The 17,753-nt window shown below is 41.3% G+C and overlaps 1 protein-coding gene across 4 annotated transcripts in view; it reads left to right on the forward strand.

The window, feature by feature from the left end:
* Positions 1-17,753, forward strand: part of LRRC8D (leucine rich repeat containing 8 VRAC subunit D) — a 52,404-nt gene that overhangs the window by 10,372 nt on the left and 24,279 nt on the right. For 3 of the 4 annotated variants that reach the window (XM_059854196.1, XM_059854198.1, XM_059854199.1), the window contains exon 2: positions 1,115-1,254. The exons of the other annotated variant lie outside the window; for it this stretch is intronic. The gene's annotated coding sequence lies outside the window, so the exon portion shown is untranslated. The remainder of the gene's footprint in view (positions 1-1,114; positions 1,255-17,753) is intronic. 4 annotated transcript variants of the gene reach the window in all.

Genomic DNA, 17,753 nt, shown 5'->3' on the forward strand with positions numbered 1-17,753 from the left:
CACTGCTCTTGGTGCTGGCTGCAGACCCTTACAGCAGAACAGCTCTGCTGCAGGCACTGGGCTGGGGGCTGAAGCAGGGGATGCAGCTGCTTGTCCCTGCCTGTGGAGCATTCTCTGCTCTGGAGGGCTGCCTGTGTACCTGGGGCTTGCCACCCCACTTGAGCACCTGCAGCACTGGTGTTGGCACCCTGGCACAGGGTGCTGTGGTTGGCAGTGCTAGGAATGCCCTGGGCACGCAGCAGGGCAGCGAGGCAGTGGCAGTCAGCTGGCTGCACACTGAGAATCCTGCCTGTTGCTAAGGGACTCCTTTTGCATATGGAGCAACACTGGTTTATATAGCAGCTTTCCCTGTGTTTGTTGATTGGAGGCAATTACTGTAAAATACTTGATTTATAACAAGGCATACTTAATAAGCAGCAAACTAAAATAAATATTCATGAATTACCTGCTGGAGTCTGTCTGTTCTTTTTGCTGAGTTGATGCTTTCCATCTGTGTGCTCTGCACAGCCCTGGAACCTCTGGGTCTCTGGAGGTGAAGGCAGCCATGCTGGGTCTTAGCTGGTGGAAGTTTTGGGCTGAAGAATGAAGGGGACAATCCCACTTTTTCTCTATTTTGTTCACCCCAGAGGACTGAGGTGTTTTCCTGAGATTTTTCCAAGCAGTTCATTTGACTCAAAGTGGTCTACTTGCCTGGCACAGGGCTGTAATGCAGTAGTTGAAGTGCCATCAAAATGTTTGTGTGGAGCATGTGCACTGTGCAGCTACCACATCATTGGGGTCTGGTCTGGCTTTTGTGGTTCTGTAGGGAGGTGATGATGTAGAAATAGCAGTGCTCTTGGTTAAGTAGGATGAGCCAGTATGTTTAAGAAAATATGTGGGAAATGACAAATTGCTCATTTGGGATCTATGCTCTTCAAGAATAGGACAACTCATTTAGAGTAGTTCCGAAGTTATTAAAACAAGGATGTGCTCAGTCTTCCCTAGAGATGAAGCACAGTCAGCAAAGGATGAGTAACCTTTGTCTTCTGTGTTGCAGAGTGGCATTCCTCTGACCCCCACTACCATGACCACTTCATTTGGCCAGTTTGATTCACAGGAGTTTGTTTTCGTATAGGAGGAGTCTGTGGCGCTTGTCAAAATGAGAAAGTGATCATCAGAGTGTGGCTTGATATTCCTGCTGCTGGAGCCTTCAGGAGCCAGCGCTCAGCCCTGCTGAAGCCAGAGGAGGAGGGTGGAGAAGCACAGCCTGATCAGGTACTGAGCCAGTAATGGGAAGGGTTGTTTGATGCAGAGTTAAGTTATGGGTGGTCATTAGTTATAAAAAGTTATATTCTTTGGAAGGTCTTGTTAAGGTGTGGTTCAATGGAGGCCCAGTAAAGACAGCCCCATCCTGTCTGGCATGGGTGTGTGTTGTGTCTGAGCTCTCTAACAGAGTTGAGGTGAACATAAACAAATACAACACGTTTTATGGGCTACTTCATTTGCACATCTAATTTGCAGTACTGCTCAGTATGTGTTTGCAAATACCATTTTCAGCCTTCATGTAAGTTGTGAAGAATGGACTAGAAATACTCTTAACAAATGTTTGAATGTTGAAGAGCAGTTTGATGTCTTGAGGAAAGGTTTTTCCTCAGCTTTATTCTTTGTTCTATTTGGGAGACTTCAGTGCTAGCTTTGATGAGGGGTGTGTTATGTAGGAGCTGTAGAGCACAGAGAGTTAGCAGTTGTGATGGGTTTTAAGACAAAACCAACTCTCAGTTTTCTTGTTATGTTTTTATTTGCTGAGATGTCTGTAACTGTTCTTGGAAACTGGTAGTTATTCTTGCATTCACATATTTCAGATTGTCATACTTGAGAAGATTTAGTTAGGTTCATCTAGTATGAACACAGAGAAGTTCAAGATTTTGATTTATTGTATTCAGTTTGGGGTTTTTGTCTTATGTAACTGTACCATCCAGTTTATGTGGAGCTGCTGCTCTGAGGACCATGTTTTGAAAAGACTTTGCATGTTTTTGTGTGCCATTAGAGATCGTTTATGAACAGGACTAGTACTTATGTGAGCTTCTACAATGCTTGGGATGGCAGTGGCATGCAACTCACTGTTAGAGGGAGCACTCTATGAAGAGGCACAATGTCTTTTCACCTCAAGTGATGCTTTCTCTGCAGAAATACCAGCCTATGTAGCTTAGACTGAATTTATTAGTCACACTTTTGGTTTTTTTTTATTTATTGACCCAGGTGGAAGCAGTGACAATGGTTTTAAAATCTGTTAAGAAAATTATTCCTCATGTTCTAGAGGTAGTTTTCAGCTCTGATTGTATCTTTCTTGGTGTGGTTAAAAGATAGAGACTCTTTTTCTAGCATCCATTGTGAATACTTCACTTTTTGTTTTTGCTTTTTGTCTTGGGAAATAAGAATCAGCATTTATTTGATTGAACAACCGGCTTCCTGCTTCCCAAGCAAGAGATAGTGGCTCATTTGCCTGCATACATCCCTCCTGTGGAGAGTCTTTGTTGGAGAGTTACAGGAAAGCTAGCAGTTCCTAGTGAAATAGCTGCATAGCAGGATGAAGAGGGATTATTGAAGCATTACTAGGAAATTCATGGCTGTGTGGAAGACCTTATGTACTCCACAGACGAGCTGACCTAAATTCTGCAGCCAGGCCTTACTGGTTTCTGTGTTGATGTGATGTGGCAGGATGGATAACCTGCAGCAGATCTGGGGTTTAAAAAAAAAAAGAAAAAAGCAGGGGGAGTACAGAGAAGATTTATGTTTGAGTGGAAGCACAGACAGGCAAGTCTTTAAAAGTGTACTGAATTGGTCTTAGGGTTTTTTTTTTTGGTTGTCGTTTTCTAACCCGCACTTCTCTGTTCTTAGTATTGAGTATTTTTCACATAGCCAGGATGGATCTGTATTATAAGGATGCTCATTAGGAAAAGTGGAGATGTTGTTTACTCCTGGATGGGGAATACATGAATGGTTTTGCTCATAAGAGGCTTGAAGTTCTGAGATAGGTTTTAGTAAAGAAACTGTGCTAAGTATCTTATCAGTAGTGAAACAGTTAACACAACTGACACTTGAACTCTTCAGGAAAATAGGATTAGCATCCACTTGACATAAATGGAAAGGCTTATGCTTGAGTTTCTCAGTGATGTTTGTTTCTCAAGATTATACATTACACAAAACATGACACAAAAATCCAAATAGAAAACAAAATGCCAGGTCTATCACAGTCAAGATGGTCAATCTGACCTGTGTGCAGTGTTTTCCTGCTGTTACTTCTTGTAGTAGTATTGTGACTTTGCAGCTTCGTTTCTGCTGGCACAAATGTGGTGTGAGGGCAGTTACTGCTTCCTGTCTTTTTCTGTACACATAAGCTAGACTGATGCAATGCTCTTCTTTGCTTTCACCCTTCCTGCTTGCTCACTTTGGTTACCTGGTCTCACTGCTTCCTTCTCAGGTTCCTCTACTGATACAAGAGGAATTTTTTTTGCTAGTACTGCTTACACCATGTTCTGTGAAAGGAATGGTTTATGCAGGCAGAAAAATTTTGCAATCACTAGAAGGACTTTTGCGGTAAGATTTTTACTGGCATAGTTGGGAAGCAAGAAAAAAAATATTGACTGATACAGTTCAATGAACAAAATGTTAAAGTGTGGCTAGGGGCTTTGCTGTGCAAGTGTTCTGGTCTGGTTACTGTGATGGAATGTGTGTGTATTTATAAAACATTTCTATCTGGAAACCTCTTTTTGTGGTGGTGTAAGCTTTAAGTCTTGAATTGTTTTAGAGAAATTTCTGCAACTGCAGCATCCTGAAGTGCCAGGGGAAATAGCGATATTCTGAAACATTGCTGGCTTATTTTAGATCACATTTCACTTGATGTGCTTCTGATTTGTTTTAAGAACAACTTGTCTGTATGAAGCTGTTTGTTTACTATACGCACGTAATAAGCAGCAATGCTGACCTTTGACTGGAAACCAGAATGACTGCTGGTCCTGCTGCCCCACTGCCAGAAGCAGGTATGGTGAGGGGATTGGAGAGCAAGGGCTGTTTCCTGTGTGTGTGTTTCAATACCAGAAGCAGTAATTAGAAGCTTATTAACTGACAAATAAATTGATTGGAATTCCCTCCAAAATGGTGAACTGGTTTTTGCTTGCATTGGTGTTATTGCCAAGGCTTCCTCAAGGCAGAAGCAATATTTTCCTTAGTAGAGATATAGATGTCATTTTGAGTAATTCTTTGCAATGAAAAGAACTTCTATGTATCTTGCTCCGATGTTACAATTTTCATGTTGGTTTATCTTTTCTTTCTTCCTCTCCTTCCAGCAGAATTTTCAATGTTATCATTAGAGACAGAAACTGGAAAATAACTGGAAAATAGCTGGAGAACAGCCCCACTTTGGTGGCTTTTTCTTGTGCTCTCATATTTCTTTGCCTAGACAGGAGACTTGTCCATTACTGGTAGCAAAAGCCAGTCCTCACAGCGACGGGTCAGTGAGCTGAGCTGCTTCCAGCTTGTCCTTCTGGAGCCTGAGCCCAGCCTGGCTGCGGGCAGTGGCACCGACACAGCACGGGGGAGGAAGGGGATGGCCTGGCAGGGCTTGTTGCCAGCTTGCTATGGCAGAGAAAAATCTGAGCAGGGTCAAAATGCTGCACTGCTCTCTGTCAGCCTTCCCTGGAGTAATGTCTTGTTGCGTGGTTTTGTGTTCACAGACCTGTTTTTACTGGAAGTGTATCAAATTCAGTGGGCTGCAGTATTCTTAGCTATGTGTTTTGACATATTATGATGTTGTTTTGAAATACCTACCTGCTCTCAGTTCTTGACTGGAATCTCAGGAGGTGCCTTTGGATAGATGGGAAGTGATTCTCAATATGTTGCTCCCTCAAGCTTCATCTGTTGTCTTTGGTAGGTGTTGCTGTTTTGAAGAAGGCAGCACCATTACAGTTCTTGTTCCCTCTGAGGTTGGAGCACTAAATCGGTGTAGTGAGGTGCAGCATCAAAGAGTAAGGTCTGCCTGTCCTTGTCCATATCTGATTTGGTTTCAGAAGAGATGAAACACTCCCAGCAATTGAGAAACCACAGGAGAGATTGGACTAGGGAAAAGCTGACCTTTTCAACACCAGGTTTTCCTTGTCTAGATAAGCCCAACATGACTCCTGGTGCTGTATTTGCACATGATGGTAGAGTGGACATACCATTAGATATTGGTGACATTATTGCCTTGCATCTCAGATAGTAAAGATGGGGGAAGAGAGGGAGATTTGCAAGGAAAAAATGAACAAACAGCTCTTTGTTGCTCAATTATTTTAGTGCTTCTGTGGTTTAGCTGTTATATTGTGTTACTCTGTCCACAGCTTTTTATGGGCCTCTTTTAGAAAAATTTTAAATTTACATAAATAAAACCTTTCTCTAGTTCTATTTATTATTTCAAGTGCTAGAATATGCTTGCAATTATAACATTCCACTGCCTTTGGTGATTGGATATATAAAATCTGGCCTTTGTTGCTGAGCATTGAGCTCCCAAACTTTCTGCTTATCTGACTGCACTTTGTGAAGTGGGTTTTGCTCAGTGTATTACTGGAAACATGGAAGAGTCTTCTATGTGTAATTAGAATGGTTTTGATCAATACAGCGTCAGTCTCTTTTCCATTCCATTAACTCTTACATTCTGCAGGAGCTGGGAAAAAAAAGGGATTTTTTTTCTGCTCATAAATTGAATCTACTACTTTTTGAAGTAAAATGTTTTTCCAGGCAGACTGCAAAACAATTTTCATGGGAAGTTCAAGTAATTATTTAAGGAATAGAATGATTTTTAACATTACTGATATTTGAAACATTGGGGGAAAAACAATTCCATGAAAAGAAATTTTTGAGAGAGGAAAAGACCATACAGCCCCTTCCCTCTGGCCCTACCATGTGGTGGTTTGAAGTTCTGTGGTAGTTAAGGGGAGCACTGCACAGGTTTGGGTTTGGTTTGTTTTTTTCAATGTTTACTGTGGAGGAAGCATCGTAGTTTTAGGCTTAGAGGCAGAGCTCAAATGCCACTCCAGTATTTCCCGCCCAACCCCACCAGATTGTTGCTGGTACCAGAGCTGCACTCTGGTGTCCAGCCGTCCTGTTTGGAGCTGGATCTGGCAGTCCCACATGCTTTGCCTTTTTGGCAGGTCGTGTGTTTTGATGACTTGCTGCCTGCCATGACACCAGGCTGAGATGCTGGCAGTGCTGCTGAAGGCTGGGAGCAGCAGACATTCCTGTGCCGTGGGTGAGATGGGAAGGACTGGAAATAGGGATGCTGCATGGGGTTGTTCTTTAGGCGCAAGAAGCGGTGGGCTGCGATAGAGCCAGACAGCCACCTCTCAAGTCACCAGTTTTTGGCTGAAGGCTAATGTCTGTTTTTTCCTAAGTCTCTGTGCTCTCTAGTCCTTGGGCAGTCACTGATTGGTGGTAACCTGCAGTCAAGTTCACAGCAGTACCAGTTTTTCCTTTTCAGCTCGGGGAATGGGATGGAGAGCTGCAGGTAACCTCTGCAGGGTGAGTATTTGTGAAGGCAGATGTGGATCGTGATGGAGCTGGGCGGTATCAGAAGGGAGAACATGGAACATAAAGCACAGCTAATTTTGCAGGAGTGTATTGGCCCACTCCTCTGGATTGTGCTGTCCTGGTATGTGTATTTAAACTGAGGCAATCTGAAATTACTGGCTGTCAACTTGTTAAAATAATCATGTTGCCAAGAACTCTATCATTTTGTTAAGCTTCATTTCAGATTTATTGCATATTTTTCACCTTTAATGGAACTAATTCAGGGGATGCAAATGCGAGGTTTAGCACACTAGTTCCACTCCCTGCAGTTCATTTAAATTTTCTTTTCATTTGCTTTTGCACCCCTGCTCTGTCTCAACCAGGGTTCAGTCTGAAGGCAGCAACTGAGAAACTATTCCCTTCACTGAGAGGGTAAGTCTAGGTTGTAGGAGATGGGAAAATGAGAATTGGAACTCTCATCCATAAACATTAAACAAAGCTTATTTCAACAGCCTCTTCTGTCTTTCTTAGAATAGTTGGAGGTATGCCAACCTAAAAGCCCCAAACCTGCTTTGATTTAACTTTCACCTAGGTCTTTGTGTCATATCCTAATGAGGGGCAGAGCTACTTCTGTTTTCCTTGTGTGTTGGATAGCACTTTCATACATTGATGATGGAACTTGGGTGGGTTTTTTACAGTGCTATTGAGTTTCTTTTCCTTGTGTGGATTGTTCAAATAGCTCTGCTACTGGGAAGACAAACACTTAAAATTGAAAAATATGATGAGGCAAGGGCTGTCAAGTATTATGCATGAATTTTTTACTTTGCATGCTGAGGTCCTGACCTACTTGAGGTCTCTAGGTACTTTTGCCGTGTAAGTGTTTAGCAATGATAAACTGCAATGTCTGGCAGAGGGATTTGGTGTGCAAGGACACCTGAAAAAACAACCTTTAATCCTTTCCCTGAAATGAGCTGGTTTCCAGGTTTCTGTTTTTTCAGAGGGCTTGGACAGGGTGCTTCTATTCAGTGTGTACTGGCATGATATTCCGTGGTCAGCACCTTGTTTTAATAGTTGTCAACAAAGTAATATTGATAGAGCTGACTTACTGGACTTTTTTTTTTCCCAGCATGTGTGCCACGTTAATTCTTTGAATGTATTTTTTTTTTCTCATAAGTAATCAATATACCAGGAAAAGGCCCCATTCACCAATAACATCTGAAAACAGTAAAAAGAGCAGAAGACCAGAAAGCCCCCAGATATCCCTAAACAGCAACAAAAAAATGAGCTATGATGTGGTCAAGGGGAGAGCTGCTTGTAGCCAAGGGCAGTTGCTAAGAGGGAGACAGATTATGAAAGCCCACCGTTTATCTTGGATGTTTAAATGAGGGAAAATGTAATTGTGTTCTCTAAATAAATGAGTGCAGTAGTGATGTTATGTTTTGTTCTTATGGTATTAAATTGCTTGTTAATATTAATAGTTTCACAGCTTGTCTGTCACAAAAGGCCTTGGTGTTTATTCTTGGTTTTCTAGATAGTCTGATTGCAGAAGATGGAACTAGACAAGCTCAAGGGTCATGGCATTTTAGAAAGTGATTCTCTGAATGAATATCTCAAGGACCTTTTAGAGTTAGAGGTGTCCCCAAGATAAGCTGTTGCTGATCTGAGGCCACGGATACGAGCGTTTCTTGCTTATTAAATGCCCCAAACGTGAGTAGATGTGTGTATGATTAAAAGGCCTTGTGGATCAGCACTGGCTGAGAATGTTTTCTGAAGTTTGCATGGGTTAAACTGTTACTGATGTTTCTTGACATCTTTTCTGCAGTGTCATCTACCCCATTAACAACATATTTAGGGGATGGGCTTGTTTTGGTTCTGTACAATCAGAGTGTGCATAAGGAATGTGCATCTTGTTTTCATAGCAGTCACAGAGCAGTCCTCAGGAGCTGACTCACTGCTATTTTGTAAGCAGGGTTTGCCTTCCTTTTATGCAGTTCTGCATTTTTCCATTCGACAGTCCATGGCAATTTAGATCTTAAGTGTGCTGGTGTTAAAGAGCCTGCTTCCTGGAGTAGATCTTATCTCTGTGTATGTGATGTGTACTTGGCCTAATTTGATACTAACAAAAGTAATTTTTGATTATTTCACTTTTTTCTAGTTGGGTCCTAATCAAGTTATGTTACAAAGGCATTTCCCATGCAGCTAACATACATGATCATTAACAAACAAATATTAATGATTTGGGGGGAATTGTATTTGGTCTGTTAGTTATTGTTTCACTGTCACACTTGAAGGGGCTTGTTTACAAATTCTCCTGCACAATACTTGACTTTCTTGACTTTCAGATGAATTGTCTTGTTCTACTTGCATTTTAACTGAGTTTTGCTATTGGGATGTCATGGTAGGGTGGGACTGGTAAAAATGGGCCACTGGAAAGATGCAGAAGGAAGACCTTGAAGGCTCCCTATAATTTGAGCATTCAAGTTAGAATTTCTAGTGTGTAGCATACCTTGAATAACAATGGAGTCCATTATTGACTTCCAAAACCACTTAAACTCACTCTCACACCTTAGTAACACTTTATTCATGGCAAGTCAGGTATATTCTTATGACTTTTTATTATTTGCTTTTACTTGGCTCAGTTAGATTATTTTTTTCCACATTGGCATCTTTGGAGGAAGTAAAGTGCCAGAAATCTTCAGTGCTGTCATGATTTTTATTTTTTAATGAAAAGCTTTTCTGAAAATAACTATGCACCAATGTGTAAATCAAACTTTTCCCAAAGTACTGCTACCTTTGTAGTATTTTTTATAGCTTTCCTAGGTAAAAGTTGGAAGATCAGATTGTTTTAATTGATGTTTTGCAAAACTTGTGTGTCTGGAATCCTGACAGTAGTCATGTGGATTTCGTATTACTTCCGCATGGTTAAAATCAACAGCAGCACTCTTGGCTGCTACTAGCATTATTTCCAGAAAAGCCATACAGGAGAGACTAGGGGAGATAACCCAGCAGTGACTTCTTTTCCTTTTCCTCATATTCTGTGGTAACTCCAAGGCTGAGTATAGTAAAAGGGAAAGATGTAAATCATTCTTAGGGAAAAAGGGTGAAGTGATGCTGGTTTTCCTGGTAGTAGCCAGGAGGCTGCAGAGAGGGGAGAAACAATAGGAAGCTTTTTGTTTCCTGGGTGGAGTTTCACATTTGACACTGGTAAGTGGGAGCCTGATCGGGAGGCATCGGGCCGGTAGAACGCAGCACCTTCCCTGGGAGCTGCTGGACTTCAGCCTGGGTGTTCCTGCAGGAAACTCCACCCTCTCCTTCTATCTCTTTCTGGTACGTTTTCTAAGCCTTGATGTCGTCTTCTTACTGCTGGCAACAAGTTACATGTGTGGGAGATATGCAAATGTGTTGTAGTGTTCTGATATAATTTTAGCACAGGAAAAGAGCAAGCTCTGTACCTAGGTATCACTAACGCAGCTGCAGTCTTGCAGCTCACTTTATTTAGTAGAGCTGTCAAACTTTGAAAAGAGATTTGCATGGATGTGGGGTGTAGAATCACGTTTGTAATTTTGTAAACTTAAAAAGTAGCTTCTATCAATCCACAGTTCTTTAAATTCCTTCAGACAGTAGAAACTGTCTGAGCACAGAATTGTATAATTCAATGACATGATAATTGAGGATTTCTGAATATGTGAATCCTCTTTTATTTACAGAGTATACTGTTGTTGGAAGAATACTGGCTTTGCAATGAATAACTGAGGTGGACTTTAGTGGACTTTATCTTCTCTTTTTTCTCTCAATGTAAAATTCTACGTACTGTTTTACCTTTTCTCTTTTTTTCTTTGTGGCTTGGGGTTTTTTTGGTGGTGTTTTTGGGTGGTTTTTTGGTGTTTGTTTTGTGGTTTTTTTTGGTTTTTTTTTTGGTGGGGAGGAATTGTCCTTTCCAGGTATAATGAGGGCTTGATGATCTTGTGGGAGAAGAATGAAACTACTAAAATCCTTTCTCATATGTACAGGGTTAAGTATTACTCAGGAGGGTAATGTTCCAGTGGAATTACAGTCTCCCCATAACAGTTTAGACTTTGGTAAAGCAAGTGGATGAGTCATTGCACGGATTTGATGGCTGAAAAGATTGATTAATAATTAATTTAAAAACAAGATGCCCTTTCCTCTGTGTCCTAGCTTTCAGCCATTCAAAAGATCATCAGATTCCCACATGTAGTTTAACATTTGAGTACTAGGGACATGTTTACTTTGATGTCTTTCCCTGAACTGCAAATGTTGCTTTGTCTTTGCTTTTGCTCACACATTATTTATAGAGATATAAATGTCAAATTTGATTCAACTGTTCTGATGAGGTTACTGCACTTAGAAGAAGCCAAATGTTCCCATTTGGTCTGCTAGGGTTATACTTGCCTCATGACCTTTTTGAGATACATTGGTATACCAGGTGCTTCATGGGTAATGGCATTCCTGATTTTCAGGAATTCTCTCATACAGGTTCTTTGCTTTTTTTCAGTAGACATTTGTCAGTCAAGGATTTGTATTTGTACAGGTTTGCATTTGTGCTGGGTGTCTAATGGGAAACCCTGGGTCCAGGGTGCTTTCTGCCTTGATGCTGGGATAGTGGTAAAAGTGAAGATGCTGCTGACTGCAGTGTAACCCTGAAAGGATGTAACCCTCAAAAAGAGCCCTTTGAAATCAGTTAAATCAGCATAAATGTCTATCTGAGGGGGGTTCAACAGCAGTAGGTCAGAGATGTGGGGTCAATCAAAACCAATCCATGAAAGGCGCAGAAGCTTCAGCAACCTTTTGGAATCCTTTAAGGTGAATTGATACCCTCTTGAGTGCTCCTGTGTGGGGCAGATCTTTGATACAAGATAGGTCTTGTGATTCTGATGTTAGAAGAGGTAATAACCTGTGTTTTGTCTTTTTGGTTAATTAAAAGCACGCTATGTGCATTTGTGGGCAATTTAGGTACTGAATCTTGAATATTTAGTGCGTGGTGAACGTACATCAAGACATCTGTTTGCTGACAGTGTACAAAAAGCCACTGTTGAAACTTTCATTTACGTATTTATAAGAGTGAAAGGTGAATGAAAATGTGTAATAATCTTACCTTGAGCTGTTGCTATCATTCATAATTTAAACCTGAAATGCTTCACATTTTCAGTGCAATGATCCTCTTGATTATTGAATTCTGAACTATGGCTTGGCTGTAGTCTTCTGATCAGGCTTCTGTAAAAAGAAAAAGGCTGCCAGATATTTGGTACCAAGATATAGCTACAACCTTCTGGTGTTGGTGTTTGTGACATTGCCTGTTGTCAGATATGTAAGGTACAGCAGCTGACACCTTGCACTTTGCAAAGCCTCAGTCCTTGAAGACTTGTCTAAATTTTCCAGCCTGCAGATAATGAAATACTTTGGCCTCCTTTGACTGTGAACATTATTTTACAGTAGTCAAAAGTTAAGATTTAGTTGCACTGCTTTATAAATGTTGTATAATAGTTATTGCATACTGCAAAGTTACTATGATTAGGGATTTTGGCTTTTGCAAGGATAGTTATTTGGGTTAGACTTCAGGAAGTTTTGTAAAAAGAGATTGTTTCTTGACCTTTGTGATACAACCACCATTTGCCTGTGCACAGAATATGGAAGGAGAAAGCTCTCCCTCTCACTATCTCTTTAATTTGTGTTAAAAGCACTGAAAGTAGGAAATATGGAGATGAGATTTTAGCTGCCGGGAAGAGTATGTAATCTGATTTATAAAACGAGACCTTCTTGAATGCTTGTTTTACTCCAGCAAAAAACCTCCTTTGGTAGACGTCATGTGCAGGATCGAGTGGGTGTTCACCTGCTGGTTTGTTGAGAGAGGAGGACAGGAATGCAGTTTGCTCTTGAGGGGTGCTGGGAAGAAGTGGATGATTTCACAGCCTGAAGTATATAAAACTTGCTCTGGTGTCAGTATGGGCAGTGGAATTTGACAAGAAGTGGGAGGGGAGAAGTGTGTGTGTGACTAGGGTGATACTTTGCGTTCTGGAAGGAAGAAGCAGGGTCTGGAATTCATAGTTTGACATTTTTGAATGTGGGAAAGAAGCCAAAGGAAGCTCGTGGGTGTTGGGACATGACTGATTTGCTCCAGTTTACAGAGTAGGTGTGGACAGCAGAAATCAGAAGGACAGCAAGAAATCACCAGGTCAGCAAGAAATCACCAGGTTTTGTTTTAACTGAAGGGGTAAAAAATTGCCAATGGAATGGTCACCCAGGGCACCCTGAGCTGCTCTAGGTCCTGATGTTGGAGCCTGGCAGTGCAGCTGTCTTCAGTTCACAACTTGAGAGCCACTTTGCTCTGAATTACTGCCATTGGGAACATCCTAAGGCAGAGAAGTCCCTGAAGAGAAGTAGTTGCAGTTACATTAGCTTTTTCTCTGGGATCACTGCAGGACCCCTGGATGGGTGAGACAGGGGTCATAGATGGATTGGTGTTTCCTCCAGGCCTTATCAGATTTGCCTGTGGAGAGAGATTTGTGAGTTGAGCAATGATGCTGTAAGAGGATTCCAGGGCAGAGCGGGTGAATCTGGCTCCTGGAACTTGCCCTAAGGAGCTAGACTCACCAGGGCAGTGTGCCTGAGTGTCTTGGTCCAGAGCCTGTCAAGTGGGAGTTAACATACACAAAGTATGTGGCTGGGCAATCCTTCTGCATTAACATTGGTAACTTTTGTGAGGTATCTCCTGTTAATTACCTCACTGTTGAACATGTAAAAAGTAAGATTGGGAGGTTTTTTTTCTTTCTATTAAGCTGAACTAGAAATAGTCCCTTTGGGTTTTGAGGCTTGGACACAAGAACATTACTTATCATGTGGTGTCACATCAGTTGAAATCTTCAGACAGCAAGGCTGCTGGGTTTCCCGACACTTGCCTTTCTCCTAGTCTTGTCACAATCCTTCCACCATTCAGACTGGCGTTTCTTGTATGTTTGGGTTACGGGGTACCCCTGTAACAAAGCTTGTGAAACATGACAGTCCGTGAAAAATAGGTCTGTAGTGTTCCTTCAGCTTTTCCCCTGGGATAATTTTTCACATGTACGTTTGCATTAATAGCAGCTGGCTTCTAGTTAATAAATACAGTGCCCTGTGAAATTAATGGGTTATTAGGGTTCATGGGTTCCTACGGTGCTGCAGCTTTCACTAGCTAGCTGTGCCTTTGCTTGTGTGCACAGCAGAGTTGTTTACATGTTAGGAATATGCTAGAGGCAAGGAGAAAGGAACAGCTTTAATGTGATGCAGCTTAGATGCTCTGTGGGGGAGGCCTCAGAATTGTTCATAACAGGATCAAATGTCAATCAATGTTTCAAGAAGAATAAAGTTACTGTTTATGAGAAAATTAAAGAATAGTATATTACATGCTTTTTCTCCATTTATTTTTGACCCTGTCTAGGAAAATATCCCTCTCCTGTGGTTCTCTTGAACCCTGTAAAGTATCAGTGATGCCTAGGAGAAGTGTCTGTGCAGACCTCTCCTTTTGGCTCCAGCTACTCCTCTAGGCTGCCTTTGATAAGGAAACAAGTAATATGCCAGCCAGCTTCTTTCAGCTCTTTTATGGAAAGCCTGGTGATCGTGTTGCTGAGGATGCTGCTGGAACATTGTGGCTACTATTAAATTTCTTTTACAGGCACATCTGGGGATTTACTGCTCTATAGAGTAAGAAAACAGTTACTCTGACATCAAGCCATGAACATGAGAAAATGGCTTCTCCCTCATTGCAAGGGAGGAGAGAGAGAAGTGGAGAAGAACACAGCTGAAAACCTCCTCCTCTCCCTCCAGAGCTATTTTTTGCCAGTGACAGAGAATGGTGGGATGAGCAAAGCTGATCTATATCTGCAGCAGGCTGTGGCTCTGATCTGAAGATGTATCCCCAGGAAAAACAATGAGAGCTTAGCTGTGGGGGAGGGAAGATCTGAAGTCAAAGCATTTCTCTGCTGGTTCTGCACCTGCAGTTTCTGTTCCAAGCTGCTTTGCATTGTAGGCAGGTGATGCTTAAAATTTGTAAAGAAGGGGCTATCACATTTTGTCTTAGATTTTGCCCCATGTGTCAAGCTGTTAGGGCAACAGGCTGGGGTCTGGAAGACCAGCTGGGGAATGCAGCTTGGGGAGAAAGGGTAGGGATGGGGAGGCAAGGGCTGGAGAGGAATCATGGATAATTGTGTCAGAATAAAAGGCTTTTCAAGCCAAGGCTAGGTGCCTGCTAGAAATGCTTCTCTAAAACCTGGCAAATACACAGTTAGGAATTCCGTTTGTCAGAAATCAAGCTTTTCTGATTATGTGGCTTCTAGCATTCTTAGAATGGTTTGGTGTTGAACCAGTATCCTGATATGTTGTGTTGTCTGGGCCTGTCTCCCAAGGGAGATATTTTGGACAGTTACTCCCAAGTAAATTCTGTGTGTCATTCTGGAGTTAAGGGCTTGTCTTCACATGCCATTAGGAAATCCTTCAAGTCAGCTGAAGGTGTGAATTTAAAGTGAATTCCTTCAACTGTTCTACATATTTGAGGCAGAATAATTGAGAGTCACTCTGATTCTGAAGAAGAGCATCTGAAGAAGGTCTCAAAGAGTTTAATTGAATCAGTTTTTTAATTTGCATGGTTTTTGTCTTAAGAATTAATCCCAAGTGCCTTATGCAGACAAAGCCTCAAAGTGGATTATATTATATTATATGGGAAGGCTCTTCTTAAGGATTTGGGAGCGTTTATGTGGATGTATTACTAGTCAGGAATAGCACTTGTATTTTAAAGTCACCTTGTACTTTCATCTGAATTCATTTTTCAACCTTCTGACTCTGCTAACCTTAAGCAGAAATTATGAGAGGATGTGAACTGACTTTAGTCTTTGCAATAGACCTTTAAAGTGCTGCTGATGGCATCCTTAAAGCTGTCACTAGCCATGTAATGACTGAAAATTTCAGTAGAAACTTCTAGTTCACATATTCAATCTTTCCTAGTGAATGGAATGTACTTTAGTGGATAAAGCTGCTGATTTCTTCTGAGATTTTCTAAGCTGATGGGAGGAGGGTGAAGGAAATTAGAGATGTGCAAGCCCTCTGAGCTAATCTTGGGCGTCCACCCCAAACTGAAATTCTTCCCATCCCATACCAAGGTTTTTTTTTCCAGCGGTGTGTATGAAACAGAAACCTTTAGCAAAATCTGGTAGAAAAAGGCTGAATGTTCTGTTATCTGAGGCTTTGGCAACCTGCATAGTTTTGTTTACCTCAGGCCTGAGAGGGAGGGACAGAGGAATCTGGCACAGGGATTGTGCACTTCGGACTGAACTGTCTGTGCAGACTGGCAGTTTTGAATATTTGCTGCCTAATTCAGGAAGAATTTGTTGGAGAGGTTATGGACAGAGCTCTCTGTTTTGCATTTTAGTGTATTGCAGTCTTTTTTTCTTCCTTCTTCTCTTCATTTTTTAATAAGAAGAGGAATGTCTGAATTACTGTAGCTATTTTTCCTTAGTCATTTTCAGTTGTGCAAAATAAGTTGCAGTGGCTGGTGTACAGCAAGAACACAGATTATTGCCTTTTCAGTTACTGAATGTAGACTTGTGAAACATAGGAAAGAATTTCTAATTTAACTAAATTCATGCAAGTATGTGTTTCAGCAGCCATGTGAGATTAAGTAGGAAGGTCCATCATGTATGTTGAACTGCAGAATTCCATCTGTAGACTGCTACTGCCATGCTTCTAGAACACAATAGATCTGTGTGTGTGGATAATTAGCATATTATTCAATTAAGGTTGTGAAAATTGAAGGTTCTGAATGTTTTTCTTATTGTTGAGGCAATTGTAAAGTCAAATGTTATTTTCTTGCTGAATACTTTTATTGCCCTGTGAAAGACTTGGTTCTAGAGGCTAAGGACTGATTCTGCATGAAGGTTTAATTGACAGGATGGGCAATTGACAGGCAGAGCACAGATGCCTTCACCTTGGGCAGATGAGGGATGTTGCATCTGTGCTCTGAGTGCACGTGCTTTGCAGTGCCTTTCTTGGCTGAGGAGTAGTGCAGTTTCTGTGGCTGTGTCCCACTGGGACCAGACTGAGGTCAGTTCATTTTGCCTTGTTCATCAGACAAGCAGCAGGTGGTGGGCTGTGCAGAAACTGTTAACCTGAGTGAGGGTCAGGCTGATGGTAGGAGTCTGAAGCTGTTTGTTGTCCAGTCTGGTTGACTTACCAATTTGGTTCCTTGGTAAATACTTCATCTTTACAGTCAAGGACTAGATTTTGAGGTGCTTTTTGTACACTCTGTTTAGTTTTGTTTTGTTGCCTCTGGAGTGCTGAACATTCTGTTGGCATCATGGAAAGATGTTCAGTGCCATGGAAATTTAGCCCACTGCAGGTCAATTCTTGTTTCAGGTCTTCAGCTGACAAAGCTACTGTGGACTTTGTCATCACACAGATTGAAGTTGGTGGTTGCCATGGGACCATCGAGTGTGACCCATTTATGTAAAGAATAGGCAAACAGCAAACAGCCCCAAAGAAACTGCACTTAATGCTTCAAAAGAGCATATTTGTCATTACAGAGAGCTCAATGTCATTGTAGGAAAAAAAAAATTAATGGAAAAGAGATCCTTGTAAGAAGATACTAAATAGTCCAGAATCTGAAATTCTGGTTTAAAGAAAAAAAGACATCTACACTAACAGCCCTCTGGTTTCATGACACATCTAGAAATTTAAAAGAAAAGCTGGTAATTAGGGGAAAAGTGGCTATATGAAGTTAGAAGTTAAGGAAGTAAGTTAAAGAATTAACTGAATATTTTCTATAGCTTGACTAAGTTAGAAATAATTCAAATTACTAGACAGAGATAATAAAGTAGCTCATGCAAAAAAGTATAAATATTTGTTAATACTCTTCCATATTTGGGAAGGTGTGGAATGTGATACCATCAGTGCAATTCCAACAAAGAATTAAGTCTGATTTACTAATTCTGCGGCAAAATAAGCAATGCTGTGACTTGATCTAAAGACCTTGATGAAGAGTCTGTAGGCATGCAGACAGTTTTCCATAACTGTTGGTATTGGGGGTCTTAAAACCAACTGTGCTGGATAGACAAGGAAAGAGTGGGAGACTGACTTAATCATAATCCAGCAAGCTTGAAGTTATTAGTCACTAAAATACTGACAAAATTAAAGCAGCCAGGACTCTGAAATGAAGTAAAGCTGTGTCTTCAAAGGCATGTGATGCAAGGGCG

The sequence above is a fragment of the Haemorhous mexicanus genome, chromosome 9, assembly GCF_027477595.1.
Source record: "Haemorhous mexicanus isolate bHaeMex1 chromosome 9, bHaeMex1.pri, whole genome shotgun sequence".
In the NCBI taxonomy this organism is placed as follows: domain Eukaryota; kingdom Metazoa; phylum Chordata; class Aves; order Passeriformes; family Fringillidae; genus Haemorhous; species Haemorhous mexicanus.